This window comes from Triticum urartu, chromosome 7A, assembly GCF_056163025.1.
Source record: "Triticum urartu cultivar PI428250 chromosome 7A, HENAU_Tu73, whole genome shotgun sequence".
Lineage (NCBI taxonomy): Eukaryota > Viridiplantae > Streptophyta > Magnoliopsida > Poales > Poaceae > Triticum > Triticum urartu.
Genome location: NC_141879.1, coordinates 458,555,101 through 458,574,673, shown reverse-complemented (window position 1 = coordinate 458,574,673; position 19,573 = coordinate 458,555,101).

The window sequence follows — 19,573 nt, the reverse complement described above, 5'->3', positions numbered from 1 at the left end:
GGGAACAACGTATGTTGTTTTGCGGTCTGACCGATAAAGATCTTCGTAGAATATGTAGGAGCCAATATGGGCATCCAGGTCCCGCTATTGGTTATTGACCGGAGACATGTCTCGGTCATGTCTACATTGTTCTCGAACCCGTAGGGTCCGCACGCTTAAGGTTACGATGACAGTTATATTATGAGTTTATGCATTTTGATGTACCGAAGGTTGTTTGGAGTCCCGGATGTGATCACGGACATGACGAGGAGTCTCGAAATGGTCGAGACGTAAAGATTGATATACTGGAAGCCTATGTTTGGATATCGGAAGTGTTCCGGGTGAAATCGGGATTTTAACGGAGTACCGGGAAGGTTACCGGAACCCCCCGGGAGCTAAATGGGCCATGATGGGCCTTAGTGGAAAAGAGAAGAGGCAGCCCTACATGGGCTGTGCGCCTCCCCCTTCCCCTAGTCCTATTAGGACTAGGAGAGGTGGCCGGCCCCCTCTCTCTCTTTTCCCCCTCCGCGAATCCGATTCCAACTAGGATTGGGGGGGGGGGAATCCTACTCCCAGAGGGAGTAGGACTCTCCTGGCGCGCCACACCTTGGCCGGCCAGCCTCCCCCCCTCTAGTCCTTTATATACTGAGGCAGAGGCACCCTAGAACACACAAGTTGATCCACGTGATCTATTCCTTAGCCGTGTGCGGCGCCCCCAGCCACCATAGTCCTCGATAATACTGTAGCGGAGTTTAGGCGAAGCCCTGCTGCTGTAGTACATCAAGATCGTCACCACGCCATCGTGCTGACGGAACTCTTCCCTGACACTTTGCTGGATCGGAGTCCAGGGATCGTCATCGAGCTGAACGTGTGCTCGAACTCGGAGGTGACGTAGTTTCGGTGCTTGATCGGTTGGATCGTGAAGACGTACGACTACTTCATCTACGTTGTGTCAACGCTTCCGCAGTCGGTCTGCGTGGGTACGTAGACAACACTCTCCCCTCTCGTTGCTATGCATCAGATGATCTTGCGTGTGCGTAGGAAATTTTTTGAAATTACTACGAAACCGAACAACAACTATGGTACACTTGATGGTCAAAATACTATTCATCCGGTCCTCACAGTGAAGTGACAACACCCTGCGCCTGACACTAGTCCAGGCGGCGTGTTCGGGTTACCAAAGTCAGCCTCACCCTGTGTATAGTGCAGTCTGTCACCGCCGCTGTACATCACATTGGCGCCTCGCCTCATCTCCCTCTCCGCTCCCATAGAACCACTCCATCTCCATCTCCTTCTCCGTCTCCATCTCACTGTGCCCCCGTGTACCGTCACCTCACTCGCCTCCCTGAGTACCACTATTCCCTCGCTAGCCGCTCCAGCACCGACATCCTTCTCTGTAAATCAAGCCCCCTTCCAAACTCCACCATGGCCGAACGCGAACCGCGCAACATCCATATGAGCCGCGATTGGAGCAATCTCCCCAGTGACATCCTCGACCTTTGTTGTTCGTGTATGGATATGTTGAGCGCCCTGCGGCTGGCTGCATGCTCGAGGGACATGCACACGGCCATCGTCGAAGCGAGGCCTAAGCTTTTCAAGACACCCTGCTTGCTGCTATCTGGTCTTGCGAGATTGGCTCACCATGATACGGAGGCATGCATGATGCCCCTCGACTTCAATCTGATCTCCATTAGCCTAAACTTCTTTGCAGGTATGTAGTGGGTCGCCGTACATCATTTCCCTCGACATCGATCCGATCACCATCGCCCGAAACTTCTTGGCAGGTATGTACTGGGTCGGCATGAACTCCCACTGGATGGCTGCCTTCAGAGAAGACGCTAAAAAGTTGGTGCTCGTGAACTTCCAGACCTCCCATGAGATTATCCTTCCTCCATTGTATTATATAGAGTATTACCATCGCGGTCCAAGTCATCTAGATTACTACGTCAGTTGGACGGACCTTGTTTTGCAGAAGATTGTAATCTGCCAAGTGCCCACACGACATGCAAATTACGCAGACTTCAAGCTAATTGCCTTGTTCGACCACGGACTCGCCTATCTTTACGCCGGTGCCTTCTTTAGCTGGAGACAACTCGGCTCGCAGTGGATCATCGTCAAAGCTGATACACACCTCTGTGATGCTATTGAACACAATGGCATCATCTACGCGATCGACAAAGTAGATGGCACCACGTAATGCTGGGATGGCGCGCGTAAGTTGTTTCCTCTCACGTTAATGATGACGCCATGACACTGTTTGAACTTTTTGTGATGATTGCATATCTCTGTTTGAGCAGAATTTGAGTAGAACTATGGCAATGTATTAGAGATGCCGTAAATCAGCTATATTTGGAATGAGTTAATTCATGCGAGTGTGACCATGTCATTACAACCAATTTGTACCCTGAATAATCAAACGGTTAGGAATATATGGATATTATCCTTATTTTACAGTAATCTATATACTACTACTAAATATGAGGGTGTATCAATGACCTTGGTTGTTTCCTCATTTTCATGATGTAGAAACATGCACCACACGGTTTCATCTAACCATACATTAGGGAAGTAAATGTGCATATGGAGAACTCTATATTTGGAAGTAGTGAAATCCTGCAATGCTTACCATGTGTACATACCTATATTCGCCCTTCAGCAATCAATGGCTAGAATAATATCCTCACAAAAAAATTTCCCATAGAACACGAGTATATAACAATGCATGGCCTGTTAGTTACCTTGAAGAATTTGTTTGTGAGGACAGAACATGATTACATAACATGCATGACATGGTAGTTTCCTGTGAAGAATCGATTGCGAGATGACATGAGTATAACCATGCATGGCACTTCTATATTTTCAAACCCAATATACATTTCCCTGTATTTTCCTCCCAGTTCCAACAGGGACATATCAATGTTGTTTCTTGCATTATCCTACTCATACTCTGAACAATGCTGATCTTACATTAACAATGCCTGTCCTTTTTGATATGATGGAGTGTCCCTACAGTTACTGCCCTTTGTAATCACACCACCTTTGCCAAAAATAGGTAAGCACAACTGGTTCCTCGCTCGATCAGAAGACAGCAAAAGACTGATGATCATTCGGACACATGAGCCGGAAAAGTTATATTGCAAAAACCCCATTGTATACAAGCACCGTGTAATACGTGAGTATCCGGACAGTGGTTGTTACGTCTATGAGCACGATACCAGCTTGTTGGGGCCTTTAGGATTTTTTAGTTGGAGGCGGGTAAACATCCTTGGTTCACACTCTCTGTTTCTCGAACTCAATTATCCGATTAACCAGGAGATCAGCGTTGGCAAGGACCTTGATGGCAGAGAGGCTCTGTTTGCTATGGAAAACTGTGTCTACATGGCGAGCCCTAGGAGTTCGGGAGCAAACTGTAATGCCCGAAGACCGGAGCTTCAGGTGCCTTCCATGATTCCTGGATTTTGTCGTGTGATTTGTTTGGTCTGTTGCATTTCATCTATGCATCATGTGCATTGCATCATGCCATCATGTCAATTCTTTTCTTAACTCAACTAAATAAATGGCATGGATCTTTGATCCATTTAAACCGAGAGAATTCACGTGGTGATTCTCTTTATAACATATCCTCCCTATAGTAGGGAGCTATATTCAATATTTCATTAATGTGGAATTACCTTGACACACTTGCAAAATAATTCCCCATGCCTTTGACCCATGCATCATCTCCTTCTCCTTTCCTTATTCTTTCTTTCATTTTGGCAAGTGTCCTTCTCTCCTCGTCCTTATATGTTCATTCCTTTCCTGGTGCTAGTTCTCCATGCCTAAACCCTCTCTGTCAAATTTCAAATCCTTTGGAGTTGTTTTGGTTAGGTTCAAAAATGCCTCAAGTTTGAATCATATTTAAACTTGTTGTATTTTTTTTACCTCTAAAAATGTCCATACCAATTTTATCAAATAGGGCTTGAATTCAAGGTCTTGAGGATATTCTCATATCTTTCATACACCTCTCCTTTCACCCTGTGCATTCATCTTTATTTTTGTGTCTGAAGAAAAAGAAAAGAGAAGAGAGTAGCACTGCTGGCCCCAGCTGGGCCTCCAACCTCCGGCACCGGCCCTTTTGGCCTAAGGCCTCCCGCAGGCCCATGGGCACCGCCGCCCACCAAAAACCTAACCCTAGCCTGACTCACCTCATCTCCCCCTCGTTCCCTGCCGCCGACAGTCATTTGCCCGATCTGGATCGCCCCGATCGATCTCTCCCTCGTTTCCACCTTGTCGAAAGGAGAGCGCACACATCGCTAGGGAGAGACTCCCTCGATCCCCTACTGCTTTGCCTTAGTCGAACCCAACACCACGCGCGCATCGGGACAGGGAGAGGAGCTCCCATCGACGCCCCATCCCCTCGCCGCCTTGGACCACGACCACAGGAGCAGGAGCAGGAGCTCCTCGGCTCGTGCACCTACGCCGCGTACCTGGAGGTCTCCTTCCTCTCGTCATCGAGCTTGCCTCGATCTCTGATGCCGCGGGAGCACCAGCAGCCAACAAGAGCTTGCCGGCGGCGACCAGCAGGAGCGCATCTTCGACGCCGGCGACCTCCAAGGCCTCTTCCCTCGCTGCCTCGTTCCCCTCCAAGCTCGAGCCGCGTCTTTCATCTCCTGCCGCAGGAGCCCTGCACCGCCCCGCGCCCTCAAGTGCCCGCCGGCCTACGTCGCCACCGCCTCTCTTCGTTGCCACCAACAGGAGCTCCAAGCACCATGGCCGCCCCCTTGATGCGTCAAGCAGCGCCTGACCTCCTCCTGTCGGTGGCCTCAGCCTCGCGCGACGCGCCATACGGGAGAGGAGCTCCCCGCATCAGGGCTCGAACCCGTCCAGCCACAGCCACCTAAGACCCCTACCACGCCGGAGGCCCGCCGTTCCTCTGCCTCCATCGTTTCCCTGTTCCAGTGAAGCTGCTATCGACCGCGTCACTTCTCGTTGCCTGCCATGTCCGTCTCCGTGGATTTTCGCCGAGTACCACTACCGCCAAGTTCCGCTCCGTCGTGTACGACTACATCGGGTGATGCGACAAGCCCAGACAACGTGTACATCTACTCCGTCAAGACCGGATCGACAAGTACCCCAACGCCAAGTACCTATGACCGAAGAACACCAAGTATCTCTCCGAAAAACGAGCATGTACCACTACGTTCGGAGACATCGGATCCGTCAAGTCCAACAACGAATGGGTACAACTATCGGCGACCCCGAACGTCTACGTAACGTGAACCTCTACCGTCGACCCTAGAGCATGCGAGATCGACTACTTCCACTACCGTCGTCGCGAGAACGCCTACTTCCCTCTACGAACGAGAACCGTCCCCTTTGCACGCTACAAAGGTATAACCACCGAGATCGGCGTCCGAGAACGAATACTTGTGTTGTATGAGACGCACCCTTTGTCTGCACCGTGTCCGTTTTGTCACTCGTTTCCATGCCCCTAACCCGTGGGAACCCGGTTACCGGGAGCACCCCCACCGTTCATCACATGACACGCTCCCGTCACTTTCTTTTGCACCGACGTCTCAATGAGTTGTCGAAACAGGAACGTTGCCGTGGCACCGTTTCGTTATCGTCGCCGTGGCACCCCTTTCATTTCCGCCATGATGACAAATATTTCAAAATGCTCTTATCAAGTCTTAATAAAAAAATTGCATAAAGCTTGCACATGTCATTCGCATCATGATAATAACATTTAAATGTTTAAAAATTGTTGTTGCACCAAATTGCTAAATGCATATGGGGATTTACCGGATTCGTTATTTGTTATATCTGGCCCCATTTAAATTGTTTAGATGGTGTAGTTTTGTTATGCCTCACCTCTTGCCATGTTTAACAACATTTAATATTGTTGGGTACATAACCGAGAGAGAACTAAATAAGTCATGTGGTGTTTCGTCAATATGCAACTCGTTGCATATTGATCTCCACTTAATTTGTAGTTTTGTTTGTGCCCCTTGCCATGCCATGCATATTTAAATTGGACATGCATCATACTTGATTGTGCATCATGCCATGTTCATGTCGTGGTTGTTTACTATGTTGTTTGCTTCTTTCCGATGTTGCTTCTTCGTGTTGGTTCGGATAAAGTCGCGTTTGTGAGGATCCGTTCGACTACGTCCGTTTGTCTTCTTCATGGACTCGTTCTTCTTCCTTGCGGGATTTCAGGCAAGATGACCATACCCTCAAAATCACTTCTATCTTTGCTTGCTAGTTGCTCGCTCTTTTGCTATGCCTATGCCGCGATACCTACCACTTGCTTATCATGCCACCCATATTGTTGAACCCAACCTCTAACCCACCTTGTCCTAGCAAACCGTTGATTGGCTATGTTACCGCTTTGCTCAGCCCCTCGTATAGCGTTGTTAGTTGCAGGTGAAGATTGAAGTTTGTTCCTTGTTGGAACATGGAGATGTTGTTCCTTGTTGGAACATGTTTTACTTGTTGGGATATCACAATATATCTTATTTAATTAATGCATCTATATACTTGGTAAAGGGTGGAAGGCTCGGCCTTATGCCTGGTGTTTTGTTCCACTCTTTCCGCCCTAGTTTCCGTCATATCGGTGTTATGTTCCCGGATTTTGCGTTCCTTACGCGGTTGGGTTATAATGGGAACCCCTTGACAGTTCACTTTGAATAAAACTCCTCCAGCAAGGCTCAACCTTGGTTTTACCTTTTGCCTCCTAGCCTTTTTCCCTTGGGAGTCGTGCATCCCGAGGGTCATCTTTATTTTAAACCCCCCCGGGCCAGTGCTTGTCTAAGTGTTGTTCCAAACTAGAGCCCCTTGCAGCGCCACCTCGGGGAAACTCAAGGGCTGATTTTAGTTGTACAGATTGCTTATCCGGTGTTGCCCTGAGAACGAGATATGTGCAGCTCCTATCGGGATGTCGGCGCATCAGGTGGTCTTGCTGGACTTGTTTTACCATTGTCGAGGATGTCTTATAGAACCGGGATACCGAGTCTGATCGGAATATCTCGGGAGGAGGTCTATTCCTTCATTGACTATGAGAGCTTGTCATGGGCTAAGTTGGGACACCCCTGCAGGGATTTGAACTTTCGAAAGCCGTGCCCGCGGTTATGGGCAGATGGGAATTTGTTAACATCCGGTTGTAGAAAACCTGAAGTTGACCTTAATTAAAATGCATCAACCGCATGTGTAACCGTGATGGTCTCTTCTCGGCGGAGTCCGGGAAGTGAACACGGTGTTGGAGTTATGCTTGACATAGGTTGTTCTAGGATCACTTCTTGATCATACTTTTATCGACTGTGCTTTGCCTTCTCTTCTCGCTCTCATTTGCGTATGTTAGCCACCATATATGCTAGTCGCTTGCTGCAGCTCCACCTCATACCTTTACCTTACCCATAAGCTTCAATAGTCTTGATCGCGAGGGTGCGAGATTGCTGAGTCCCCGTGACTCATAGATACTTCCAAAACCAGCTTGCAGGTGCCGATGAGTCCGTGCAGTTGACGCAACCAAGCTCAGGAGGAGCTCGATGAAGATCTTGTCCTTTGTGTTATTTCGTTCTAGTTGATCAGTAGTGGAGCCCAGTTGGGGTCGATCGGGGATCTGTGTAGCATTTGGGGTAGTCTTCTTTTTATTTTGGTTCCCTAGTCGGACCTTGATTGTATCTGGATGATGTAATGCTTTATTCATGTAATTGTGTGAAGTGGCGAGTGTAAGCCAACTATGTATCTCTTTCCCTTATGTATTACATGGGTTGTGTGAAGATTACCTCACTTGCGACATTGCTTTCAATGAGGTTATGCCTCTAAGTCGTGCTTCGACACGTGGGAGATATAGCCGCATCGAGGGCGTTACAAGTTGGTAATCAGAGCCTTCCCCGACCTTAGGAGCCCCATTGCTTGATCGAATTAGCTGCCGAGTTGAGTCTAGAAAAAAATGTTTTGAGTCATTTAGGAATTATACATCGGAGAGTTTAGGAATTGTTTTTACTCCCTAGTCTCCTCATAGCTCTGGTAAGGCATCCTGACGTAGAGTTTTGACTATTCTCTTCTCAAATTTCACTAAAAAAATTTTAGGATCACGCGGGTATCTTGGAATCGCTCCGATGATTTTGTGACGAGAACATTGTTCTTGGTGCCTCCTGTCTTTAGGGGTTGTGGCAGTGTCCCGGGGAGTTGAGCTCCGAGGTGTTGTCGTCACAATTTTATCGTTGCAGTTCTGGAATACCTGATTTTAGTACGCCGACATCGAAAATCTCTTTTATGCAGTTCGTTGGTGAGATAACCTCGACGCCACCCAGTACTGGGGAGGGAGTTCGGGAGTATTGCCATAACTCGTATAATGGATGCTTTTCGAAGGTTGAGGTAGACGATTTCCGAAGGTTTCTTGGTTATGTGTTGAAGGATGGTAACAGCTGGATGTAGGATTTGCTAGTTTTGGGTGAGATATTATGCTTCCCCTGTATCCCCAACACCTGATTGCATAACCAGAAAATTTCGGGAGTTTATAAGTGGGAATTCAAGTAGCTCTTAGGATATCTTTCCAACAGGTGTATGATATGAAATTGGGGTTCGACGTCTAGTGGTCCGACTATTCACGATCGGTTTTACAGTGGTCTCGTTGTGTCTTAAAGAGTCCTTGGCTATGCCGACTCAGGGACGCTTCGTATGTCATGTGCACTGCCTTGTACATGATGGTGCTATACGATCGAGCCCGTGTAGGCCCCACCACGAAAACTTCGGGCGAAATCTCTATCATATGTTTGTTCCGGCTTATTCTGCAAGCCAATCCTTCGTTTTGTTTTGAGTTGTGGTATTCGAGTTGCTTCGAAGTCAAATGTTGATCCATACCTTCCCCAAATGGTGTTCTCATATTCCTATGGGAATACTAATCCTTTCGGATCATCGAGTTGTCATGTTAATTCTTTTTCAACCGGCGTGTCTCTCTTCAAGTGGATCCAATCTTGTCAACATTCGCAAGATCTATTATCAGTTCTTCTCAACGGTGTTTGTTTCATCCGTCCCAAATTGTCTTTGTTTTCCCCACCCTCCCAACCCTTTTTCCTTCAAGGATTCAGATTTCTTATTCAACTATCATGTTATTGATGTGAAGCCTCTTCATTCCTTTTTCGTTCAATGTTCTTATCCGGCGATTCTCATGAAGATTTTAACGGAGCCTCAAGGTCATCACCCTTAATTCTTTTCTTCTCCGGTGGATTCAATTCAAGCTTTTGGTGTTGATCATATCCTTTCCTCGTTTCAGAAGTTTTATCATACCGGTGCACCTCATAATCATCCACTCTTTGCTATTCAATTGTTCCGGAGTGCTCAAGATATCTTGAAGATTCGTGTTTCCACTCTGCAGCCGTTCAAGATCTTTCGAGGATGTTATCCCATTCAAGCCATTTAATTCAACTGGCACAATCTATCTTTTAAATCATTCAACGGTGTTTATTTTGAGTGGGCCCTAACCCACAGGTCTTTTCCCAGGATCTTACCTGACTCTTCTTATTTTCCCGGCGTTACTCTCAAATTCTTTTCCAAGTTTGACGTAAGAGTGAGTTATCATCAGTCATATGTTTTCTCCAAGATCTTTCAAATTCTTTTCATCTTTGGTTCAACCTTTCTAATTTTTATCCCGGAGTATCTCAATAATTCATGGTGGTGTTTCTCGTCGTCATTCTCGGATTTTGAAGACCGAAGAAGAGTTTCTCTTTAATCTTGCTCCATTCTCTTCAAGATTCGTGATTCTAGCTTGTTGCCTTCCTCTCATAATTGCTTTCGATTGTGAGAATTCTTTTCACCCAGCCGGAGTAATTCAGGAGTGTTTCTATTCTCCGGAGCCCATCATTTCAGAAGATTTATTAATTCTCAGCTTTCAGTTATCATTCTCCAATCCTACCGGTGCATCGTGCAAGAGATCTCTAATCGGCTCGTGATCTCTTCGTTCTCATGGGTCTAAATTCTCTCAAGCATCTTCATTCATTTGTTAATTCTTCCCGGTGTCTTCCTTATCTTTTCTTTGTTCATTTTTAATTCTTACGGTGGTTCGTTCAAGAGTTTCCTTCCTTCGTGCATCATATCTATGCATTCGTGCTTTTCAAATTCTACCGGTGGATCGTTGAAGACTTTCTTAAGTTTGCGCAATATCTATCTTAATCTTTCTATGAGAATAAGTGGTATGCCAAATCCGTTGCTTGTCATCAATTTAAATTGGTGAAGGATACGCATAATGTAATTCTTATTCTTGTTTCATCCAAGTGATTAATTCCTTATTCCGGAGGCTCATCAAAATTCTCGGTTTCAATTGTTTCATCTTTTCTTCCCGAAATTCCAAGCTCTCTCAATTATATCATCGCGAAGCTCCATCTAAATCATCGCAAGGCTTCAACCTTATTCTTTTCATCCCTCTTTTCGTGTGATCATTCTTTTGTTGCTGGAGTTCTTCATGGAGGTTCTACATGATGGTTCATCAAGGATTTAATTCCTTCTCGAAGCGTTCATCAAGATTCTTTTCAGAGGAGCTTAAGTATTCTTCTTCGTGCAATCCGGAGCGCAATTCCTTCTACCTTATCTTTTCAGGTGGTGTTATGTCATTTTGACAATTTCTTTCGTGTTTCATGATTCGCAAGTTGTCAGGAATGAGATAGTTAAACCCATCAATTTCTTCGAGTATGAGCTCTTCTCAATCCATCAATCTCTTCGTCGGAGTATCTTGGGTTATATTTCACCTAAAGCTTTTCCGTAAGCATTGTTGCTATTTATGGTGCTTATAAATGACCCGAGTTCTTCATTTATCCTCCCGGTGAAATAAGTTTCTCGTCTGCTTGTTCATATCAATCCAATCTTGTTTCGTTAGTGGCAGTATGTCACCTCATAATTTGAGATGTATTCCATAAGCCCACATCAAGCTTATCCTTTCGTTGTTGATAATCCAACAACTCCGCTCTAGCATTTGTTGTAAGCGTGATCTTACAGATCTTGTTTCCTTCCGTTCATTCCATCCATTCTTTCTTTTCTTCCGGTGGCATTGTGATGTTTCTCTCTTCTCTCATCATCTCAAGTTGTGAGGATCGTCTTCTTTTCGTGCCTATCCATTTAACCGGAGAGTTTTGCCCTCTGCTCAAGTTCTTTTCATCTTATCAGGTCTTGTATCACTTTTCAACCGGAGTGCTGACCGAAGTTGTTCTTCATTGTTCCTCTTTTCTAACGGAGTGTTTTCAACTTCGTTCATCTCCACTGTATTCTTTTCTCGAAATGACTTAACTTTTCAAGGTTCTTTGGTCTCACTCGTTTGTCAAAGAAGAAACTTAGTTTACCTCTTCTCTTTCTCCTCCGTTTGTCCCTCCAGTGTCATTCTAGATCTCGGGACGAGATCCTCTCGTAGTGGTGGAGTGTTGTAATGCCCCAAGACCGGAGCTTCAGGTGCCTTCCATGATTCCTGGATTTCGTCGTGTGATTTGTTTGGTCCGCTGCATTTCATCTTTGCATCATGTGCATTGCATCATGCCATCATGTCATTTTTTTCTTAACTCAACTAAATAAATGGCATAGATCTTTGATCCATTTAAACCGAGGGAATTCACGTGGTGATTCTCTTTATAACATATCCTCCCAATAGTAGGGAGCTATATTCAATATTTCATTAATGTGGAATTACCTTGACACACTTGCAAAATAATTCCCCATGCCTTTGACCCATGCATCATCTCCTTCTCCTTTCCTTATTCTTTCTTTCATTTTGGCAAGTGTCCTTTTCTCCTCCTCCTTATATGTTCATTCCTTTCCTGGTGCTAGTTCTCCATGCCTAAACCCTCTCTGTCAAATTTCAAATCCTTTGGAGTTGTTTTGGTTAGGTTCAAAAATGCCTCAAGTTTGAATCATATTTAAACTTGTTGTATTTTTTTACCTCTAAAAATGTCCGTACCAATTTTATCAAATAGAGCATGAATTCAAGGTCTTGAGGATATTCTCATATCTTTCATATACCTCTCCTTTCACCCTGTGCATTCATCTTTATTTTTCTGTCTGAAGAAAAAGAAAAGAGAAGAGAGTAGCACTGCTGGCCCCAGCTGGGCCTCCAACCTCCGGCACCGGCCCTTTTGGCCTAAGGCCTCCCACCGGCCCATGGGCACCGCAGCCCACCAAAAACCTAACCCTAGCCCGACTCACCTCATCTCCCCCTCGTTCCCTGCCGCCGACAGTCATTTGCCCGATCTGGATCGCCCCGATCGATCTCTCCCTCGTTTCCACCTTGTCGAAAGGAGAGCACACACATCGCTAGGGAGAGACTCCCTTGATCCCCTACTGCTTCGCCTCACTCGAACCCAACACCACGCGCGCATCGGGACAGGGAGAGGAGCTCCCCTCGACGCCCGATCCCCTCGCCGCCTTGGACCACGACCACAGGAGCAGGAGCAGGAGCTCCTCGGCTCGCGCACCTACGCCGCGTCCCTAGAGGTCTCCTTCCTCTCGTCATCGAGCTTGCCTCGATCTCTGATGCCGCCGGAGCACCAGCAGCCAACAAGAGCTTGCCGGCGGCGACCAGCAGGAGCACATCTTCGACGCCGGTGACCTCCAAGGCCTCTTCCCTCGCTGCCACGTTCCCCTCCAAGCTCGAGCCACGTCTTTCATCTCCTGCCGCAGGAGCCCTACACTGCCCCGCGCCCTCAAGTGCCCGCCGGCCTACGACGCCACCGCCTCTCTTCGTTGCCGCCAACAGGAGCTCCAAGCACCATGGTCGCCCCCTTGATGCTTCAAGCAGCGCCTGACCTCCTCCTGTCGGTGGCCTCAGCCTCGCGCGACGTGCCATACGGGAGAGGAGCTCCCCGCATCAGGGCTCGAACCCGTCCAGCCACAGCCACCTAAGACCCCTGCCACGCCGGAGGCCCGCCGTTCCTCTGCCTCCATCGTTTCCCTGTTCCAGTGAAGCTGCTATCGACCGTGTCACTTCTCGTTTCCTACCAAGTCCGTCTCCGTGGATTTGCGCCGAGTACCACTACCGCCAAGTTCCGCTCCGTACGTGTACGACTACATCGGGTGATTCCACAAGCCCTGACAACGTGTACATCTACTCCGTCAAGACCGGACCGACAAGTACCCCAACGTCAAGTACCTATGACCGAAGAACGCCAAGTACCTCTCCGAAAAACGAGCATGTACCACTATGTTCAGAGACATCGGATCCGTCAAGTCCAACAACGAATGGGTACAACTATCGGCGACCCCGAACGTCTACGTAACGTGAACCTCTACCGTCGACCCTAGGGCATGCGAGATCGACTACTTCCACTACCGTCTTCGCGAGAACGCCTACTTCCCTCTACGAACGAGAACTATCCCCTTTGCATGCTACAAAGGTATAACCACCGAGATTGGCGTCCGAGAACGAATACTTGTGTTGTATGAACACACCCTTTGTCTGCACCGTGTCCGTTTTGTCACTCGTTTCCATGCCCCTAACCCATGGGAACCCGGTTACCGGGAGCACCCCACCGTTCATCACATGACACGCTCCCGTCACTTTCTTTTGCACCGACGTCTCAATGAGTTGTCGGAACCGGAACGTTGCCGTGGCACCGTTTCGTTATCATCGCCGTGGCACCCCTATCATTTCTGCCACGATGACAAATATTTCATAATGCTCTTATCAAGTCTTAATAAAAAAAATTGCATAAAACTTGCACATGTCATTCGCATCATGATAATAACATTTAAATGTTTAAAAATTGTTGTTGCACCAAATTGCTAAATGCATATGGGGATTTACCGGATTTGTTATTTGTTATATCCGGCCCCATTTAAATTGTTTAGATGGTGTAGTTTTGTTATGCCTCACCTCTTGCCATGTTTAACAACATTTAATATTGTTGGGTACATAACCGAGAGAGAACTAAATAAGTCATGTGGTGTTTCGTCAATATGCAACTCGTTGCATATTGATCTCCACTTAATTTGTAGTTTTGTTTGTGCCCCTTGCCATGCCATGCATATTTAAACTGGACATGCATCATACTTGATTGTGCATCATGCCATGTTCATGTCGTGGTTGTTTACTATGTTGTTTGCTTCTTTCCGATGTTGCTTCTTCGTGTTGGTTCCGATAACGTCGCGTTTGTGAGGATCCGTTCAACTACGTCCGTTTGTCTTCTTCATAGACTCGTTCTTCTTCCTTGTGGGATTTCAGGCAAGATGACCATACCCTCGAAATCACTTCTATCTTTGCTTGCTAGTTGCTCGCTCTTTTGCTATGCCTATGCTGCGGTACCTACCACTTGCTTATCATGCCACCCATATTGTTGAACCCAACCTCTAACCCACCATGTCCTAGCAAACCGTTGATTGGCTATGTTACCGCTTTGCTCAGCCCCTCTTATAGCGTTGTTAGTTGCAGGTGAAGATTGAAGTTTGTTCCTTGTTGGAACATGGAGATGTTGTTCCTTGTTGGAACATGTTTTACTTGTTGGGATATCACAATGTATCTTATTTAATTAATGCATCTATATACTTGGTAAAGGGTGGAAGGCTCGGCCTTATGCCTGGTGTTTTGTTCCACTCTTTCCGCCCTAGTTTCCGTCATATCGGTGTTATGTTCCCGGATTTTGCGTTCCTTACGCGGTTGGGTTATAATGGGAACCCCTTGACAGTTCGCTTTGAATAAAACTCCTCCAGCAAGGCCCAACCTTGGTTTTACCTTTTGCCACCTAGCCTTTTTCCCTTGGGAGTCGCGCATCCCGAGGGTCATCTTTATTTTAAACCCCCCCGGGCCAGTGCTTGTCTAAGTGTTGGTCCAAACTAGAACCCCTTGCAACTCGAGGGCTGGTTTTAGTTGTACAGATTGCTTATCCGGTGTTGCCCTGAGAACGAGATATGTGCAGCTCCTATCGGGATGTCGGCGCATCAGGTGGTCTTGCTGGACTTGTTTTACCATTTTCGAGGATGTCTTGTAGAACCGGGATACCGAGTATGATCGGAATGTCTCGGGAGGAGGTCTATTCCTTCGTTGACCGTGAGAGCTTGTCATGGGCTAAGTTGGGACACCCCTGCAGGGATTTGAACTTTCGAAAGCCGTGCCCGCGGTTATGGGCAGATGGGAATTTGTTAACGTCCGGTTGTAGAAAACCTGAAGTTGACCTCAATTAAAATGCATCAACCACGTGTGTAACCGTGATGGTCTCTTCTCGGCGGAGTCCGAGAAGTGAACACGGTGTTGGAGTTATGCTTGACGTAGGTTGTTCTAGGATCACTTCTTGATCATACTTTTATCGACCGTGCTTTGCCTTCTCTTCTCGCTCTCATTTGCGTATGTTAGCCACCATATATGCTAGTCGCTTGCTGCAGCTCCACCTCATACCTTTACCTTACCCATAAGCTTAAATAGTCTTGATCGCGAGGGTGCGAGATTGCTGAGTCCCCGTGACTCATAGATACTTCCAAAACCAGTTTGCAGGTGCCGATGAGTCCGTGCAGTTGACGCAACCAAGCTCAGGAGGAGCTCGATGAAGATCTTGTCCTTTGTGTTGTTTGGTTCTAGTTGATCAGTAGCGGAGCCCAGTTGGGGTCGATCGGGGATCTGTGTAGCATTTGGGGTAGTCTTCTTTTTATTTTGGTTCCTTAGTCGGACCTTGATTGTATCTGGATGATGTAATGCTTTATTCATGTAATTGTGTGAAGTGGCAAGTGTAAGCCAACTATGTATCTCTTTCCCTTATGTATTACATGGGTTGTGCGAAGATTACCTCACTTGTGACATTGCTTTCAATGCGGTTATGCCTCTAAGTCGTGCTTCGACACGTGGGAGATATAGCTGCATCGAGGGCGTTACACAAACTCCCCTGATTGTCAACGATACAGCCTGCAGCCAAAAGAAGGTGAGAATGATAAAGGCATCCGGATTAACTTTGATCCTTGGATGTCTCAATTACGACAAGCAGTGATGTGGTTCGAGCCTTTAGGTTGATAGGTAATTGCGCTGTTGCATCGAAAGGGTAGAGTACTGGTGTCTCTGGATCACTGGTCGCCAAAGCGGGGCTGCCAATTATGATGGTGCTGGATCATCTCTTTGAATGACTTTGTTGTCTTTGCTGCTGGTTCTGGATGGGTAGTTCTTTCTTTTGTTATGCATATTCCTTGTCATTTGGTCATCCTCGTCGATGTCACTCTTACTATGTAATAGTTGCTTCTGTTTAGAATGTCATTCTCGTCTGGATCATGAGAGTCTGAGCGCTGTAGATGGGTGCGTTTTGGTGGTGTAGCAAGACTTCTTATGAACTATCATGTATTGCTTTTTATGTCAGTAGTAGTCACTAGTCAGTGTTTGAATGTTGTATATATCGTTGTTTCGAACTGTTTATTGTCTCGAACTACTGGTGGGCTAAATGAGGGCATCACCATTCTCCAGTGTTCAGAGTATATCTGCTTTTTTCAAGTTATATAATTTGAGCTCAGTGTCTTTTCGATGATGTACACTTGTTTGGGCCAGTGAGGTGTCGTTGAATATGGGCTGAGTAGTAACGCAATGCCAAACATGTCAATTATGACTCTCAGGCCGGGCTCTCAAAAGATCCTGAAAAAAGGCCGGGCTCTCCAAAAAAGAATGAATAAGGACTCTTAGGCCGACATGTGGGCGCCACCGGTGTTTTCGTGCGCTTGCGCGCCGAGAGCATATTGGCGTGTACTCGAAATTCATGCTACCTTTTCATCCGCAGTCTCCCGCCCCTCCCCCACCTCTGGAATCTCGATTCCTACTCCAGTACCCCCAAATCCCCCCCTGTACTCCCTGTACTCAAGCGCACTATCATGTCGCCGGTCAACGCGGATCTCCGAGCCGGAGATCCTGAGGTCTGTCCTTCCTTCGGTCGCTGCGTGCTGTCGCTCAACAGTGGCATGGCGGCGCTTGACGACCAGTTTGCCGGCAAAGTGCTGATGGTAACCATCAACGGCGACTGGCCTCCCGTCTCGCCGGATGACCTTGTCAAAGCTCTTGGCATTGCGCACAACATCCAAATAAGTGACTTGCTCGTCGAAGTCTGTCCGCCACCGGCTGATTTCTTCGTCAGGTTCCAGATAACTTTCGACTGCAGTCGTGTGTTTGAATCTTCCCGGCATTTTTTCTGCGATGGTGCACTGGTGAGCTTTGATCGGTGGCACCCAGGATGGGGCTCGGTGCCCTCTGAGCTTGAGTTTTTAACAAAGCTTACCTTCCACGGCATGCCTCGACGTGCTTGGAACAGCGCGTCCATGAACGAGCTTATCAACGACCTTGGAGGTGAGCTGGTAAGTATGTTTGTTCCTCCAGACAGCTGGGCTCTAACGGTTATGGCATGGATGAAGAAGTCGTCCACCATACCGAAGGTGATTGGTGTTGAGATACCGGTGCAGGAACCGGGGTTGTACTATTCGTCGCCACCAAGGCCGCCGCAGACCATGTTAGGGATGTACCTGTATCGAGTGTTCGTGCATGTCGAAGAAGTGGTCAATCCATCAATCGAAGTCCTGCCGCTACCGCTGGTGCCAGGGTCCATCGACGACATCCATTACAGGAGTCAACGTCAGACTTTCCCCGTGTTGCTCGGAACGATGGATGGCACAGGGCCTACTCCATCGCACGGCGGAGGCCACTGCTTCTTTGGGAGAAGAGGCAGGGCTGGCTGCCTGGATGTGCTCTAATTTGAGGTAACAACTGAATCTTGTCAGATACTAGTTAAATCCGAGCTATGGGTGTGAAGCACTGATATGCCAGTACATTTGATTGTGACATGTTCTAATTTTGTACCTGAACTTTTTTTAGAAAGGGTTGTACGTCAACTTAATGTGCTAGGAGAACTTATTGTGTTGTCTGTCTATTTTCTTTGCACAACATTCAAGATATTTCCCCGTCATTGATAAAGACGATGAACTTATTTTGTATGCAAGTTTAGTGTGCTATGATGTTCTATATGATTGTGTCAACTATATAAGTTTTTACTGAGCATCAGCAATGCATATGGCTGAAATATGTATTTACGAGCATCGGTCGATGGGTCTCTCTCTCTCTCACACACACACATGCACACACATAGACACACACGCGCGCGCACACGCACAAGTGGGACCCGTTGAATTATGTATTTGCCCGTGACAGCTTTTAATTAGGTTCCACTTTAATCTAACTTTTTTCTTAAGTTATTAATTGAGCTCCATGACTTTGAAAAGTTGTACAGAAGCCTTGTTTGGGCCTTTCCAGCGTCGCTGAATGTGGGCTGAGTAACCATGTTAGGTTGTACTATACTACACAGGCCCTTTTCGCTATTTTTTCTTAAATAATACATTGTTTTATAAATTTTCATAAATATTACGCTGGGTAAAAAATTTTCAAAAATAATACACCGTCCGCCCGCTGTAGGCCGAATGGGCCTAGTCGGCCCACAGCAGGCCGATTGGATTCCAGTCGGCCTACAGCTGGCCGACTGGCCCCTGTCGGCCCACTGTGGGCCGACTGGAGCTAATTGGCTTGCTGTGGGCTAATTGTTTTTGCAAAAGTGTTAATCATGTATTTAAAAAATATGTGTATTGTGACCTCCTCCGCTCGTTGTGGGCCCACTGTTGACTAAAAAATATGTTTTAAAAAGTGTTAATCATGTATTTAAAAATTGTTAAATGTGTGTATAAAAATGTTCCTTATCTATACAATTTTTTTAATGTGTGTATAAAAATAGCTTTTTTCAACATCAGCAATGCAACTGGGCCCACAGTTGTACACAATATCCGGGTCAACTTGTAATTCTCCGCCCCACTGGGCTGCAAACTTTCCTAGGAGGTATGCATTAGGCTTAACAAGAAATTGGACTTTAAGAAATAATAAATGGGATGTAATTATAATAACTGGACAGTTACTATGCACCAAACACGTAATTAGTTTGAAAAATATATTATTTTTGGAATTTGAAAATTTTAATTTCATTACTTGTTGCGCGCGCAATATTTCGTTGGATTTTAACGTAATACAACTTTATTTTGAAATTATATTTAACCTGACTAGAAATTTCGGATACAAATATTTCGGATCCCATCAAAATGTGGGAATTTTTTTTAATTCTGTTTTGAGCGGTTGTTTGAAATTATTAATTGTTGTCCTAGCTAGAAGTTGGGCTGTACTTTTAACAAACTGTAAATGGGCTGTAGTATATTTCATTAGAATTAAAAAAATGGGCTGTACATTCTTACAAATCGCAAATGGGCTATATGTTCTCTGCCAAATCCGAGCTGTGGGCCTACAAAATTAACGCGTACCAAGGGGCTTTGTCAACTTAGTCAATATAAACGATTCTAGTTGTAGTGATCGTACGATGTCCATCCAACGGTCGTAGTGCTTCTTCAACCTCTGGTCTTCTTGCTCCAGCCGTCCAAAGCAGCACCGTTCGTGTCGCGTGCTCCTGCCTCCCGTGGCCGGCTGTGATGCCGCGGAGGCCTCATCGCCCCGTACTACTCCCACCGCTGGCCAGGCCATCCCTCTACTCACCCACACCCCCTGTTATTCTGCGGCGACGGCAGCCTCACACCGCAGCCGAACCAGTGAACCCTCGTACTCCTCTCCGCACGGGCTTCCACTGCTGCGTCT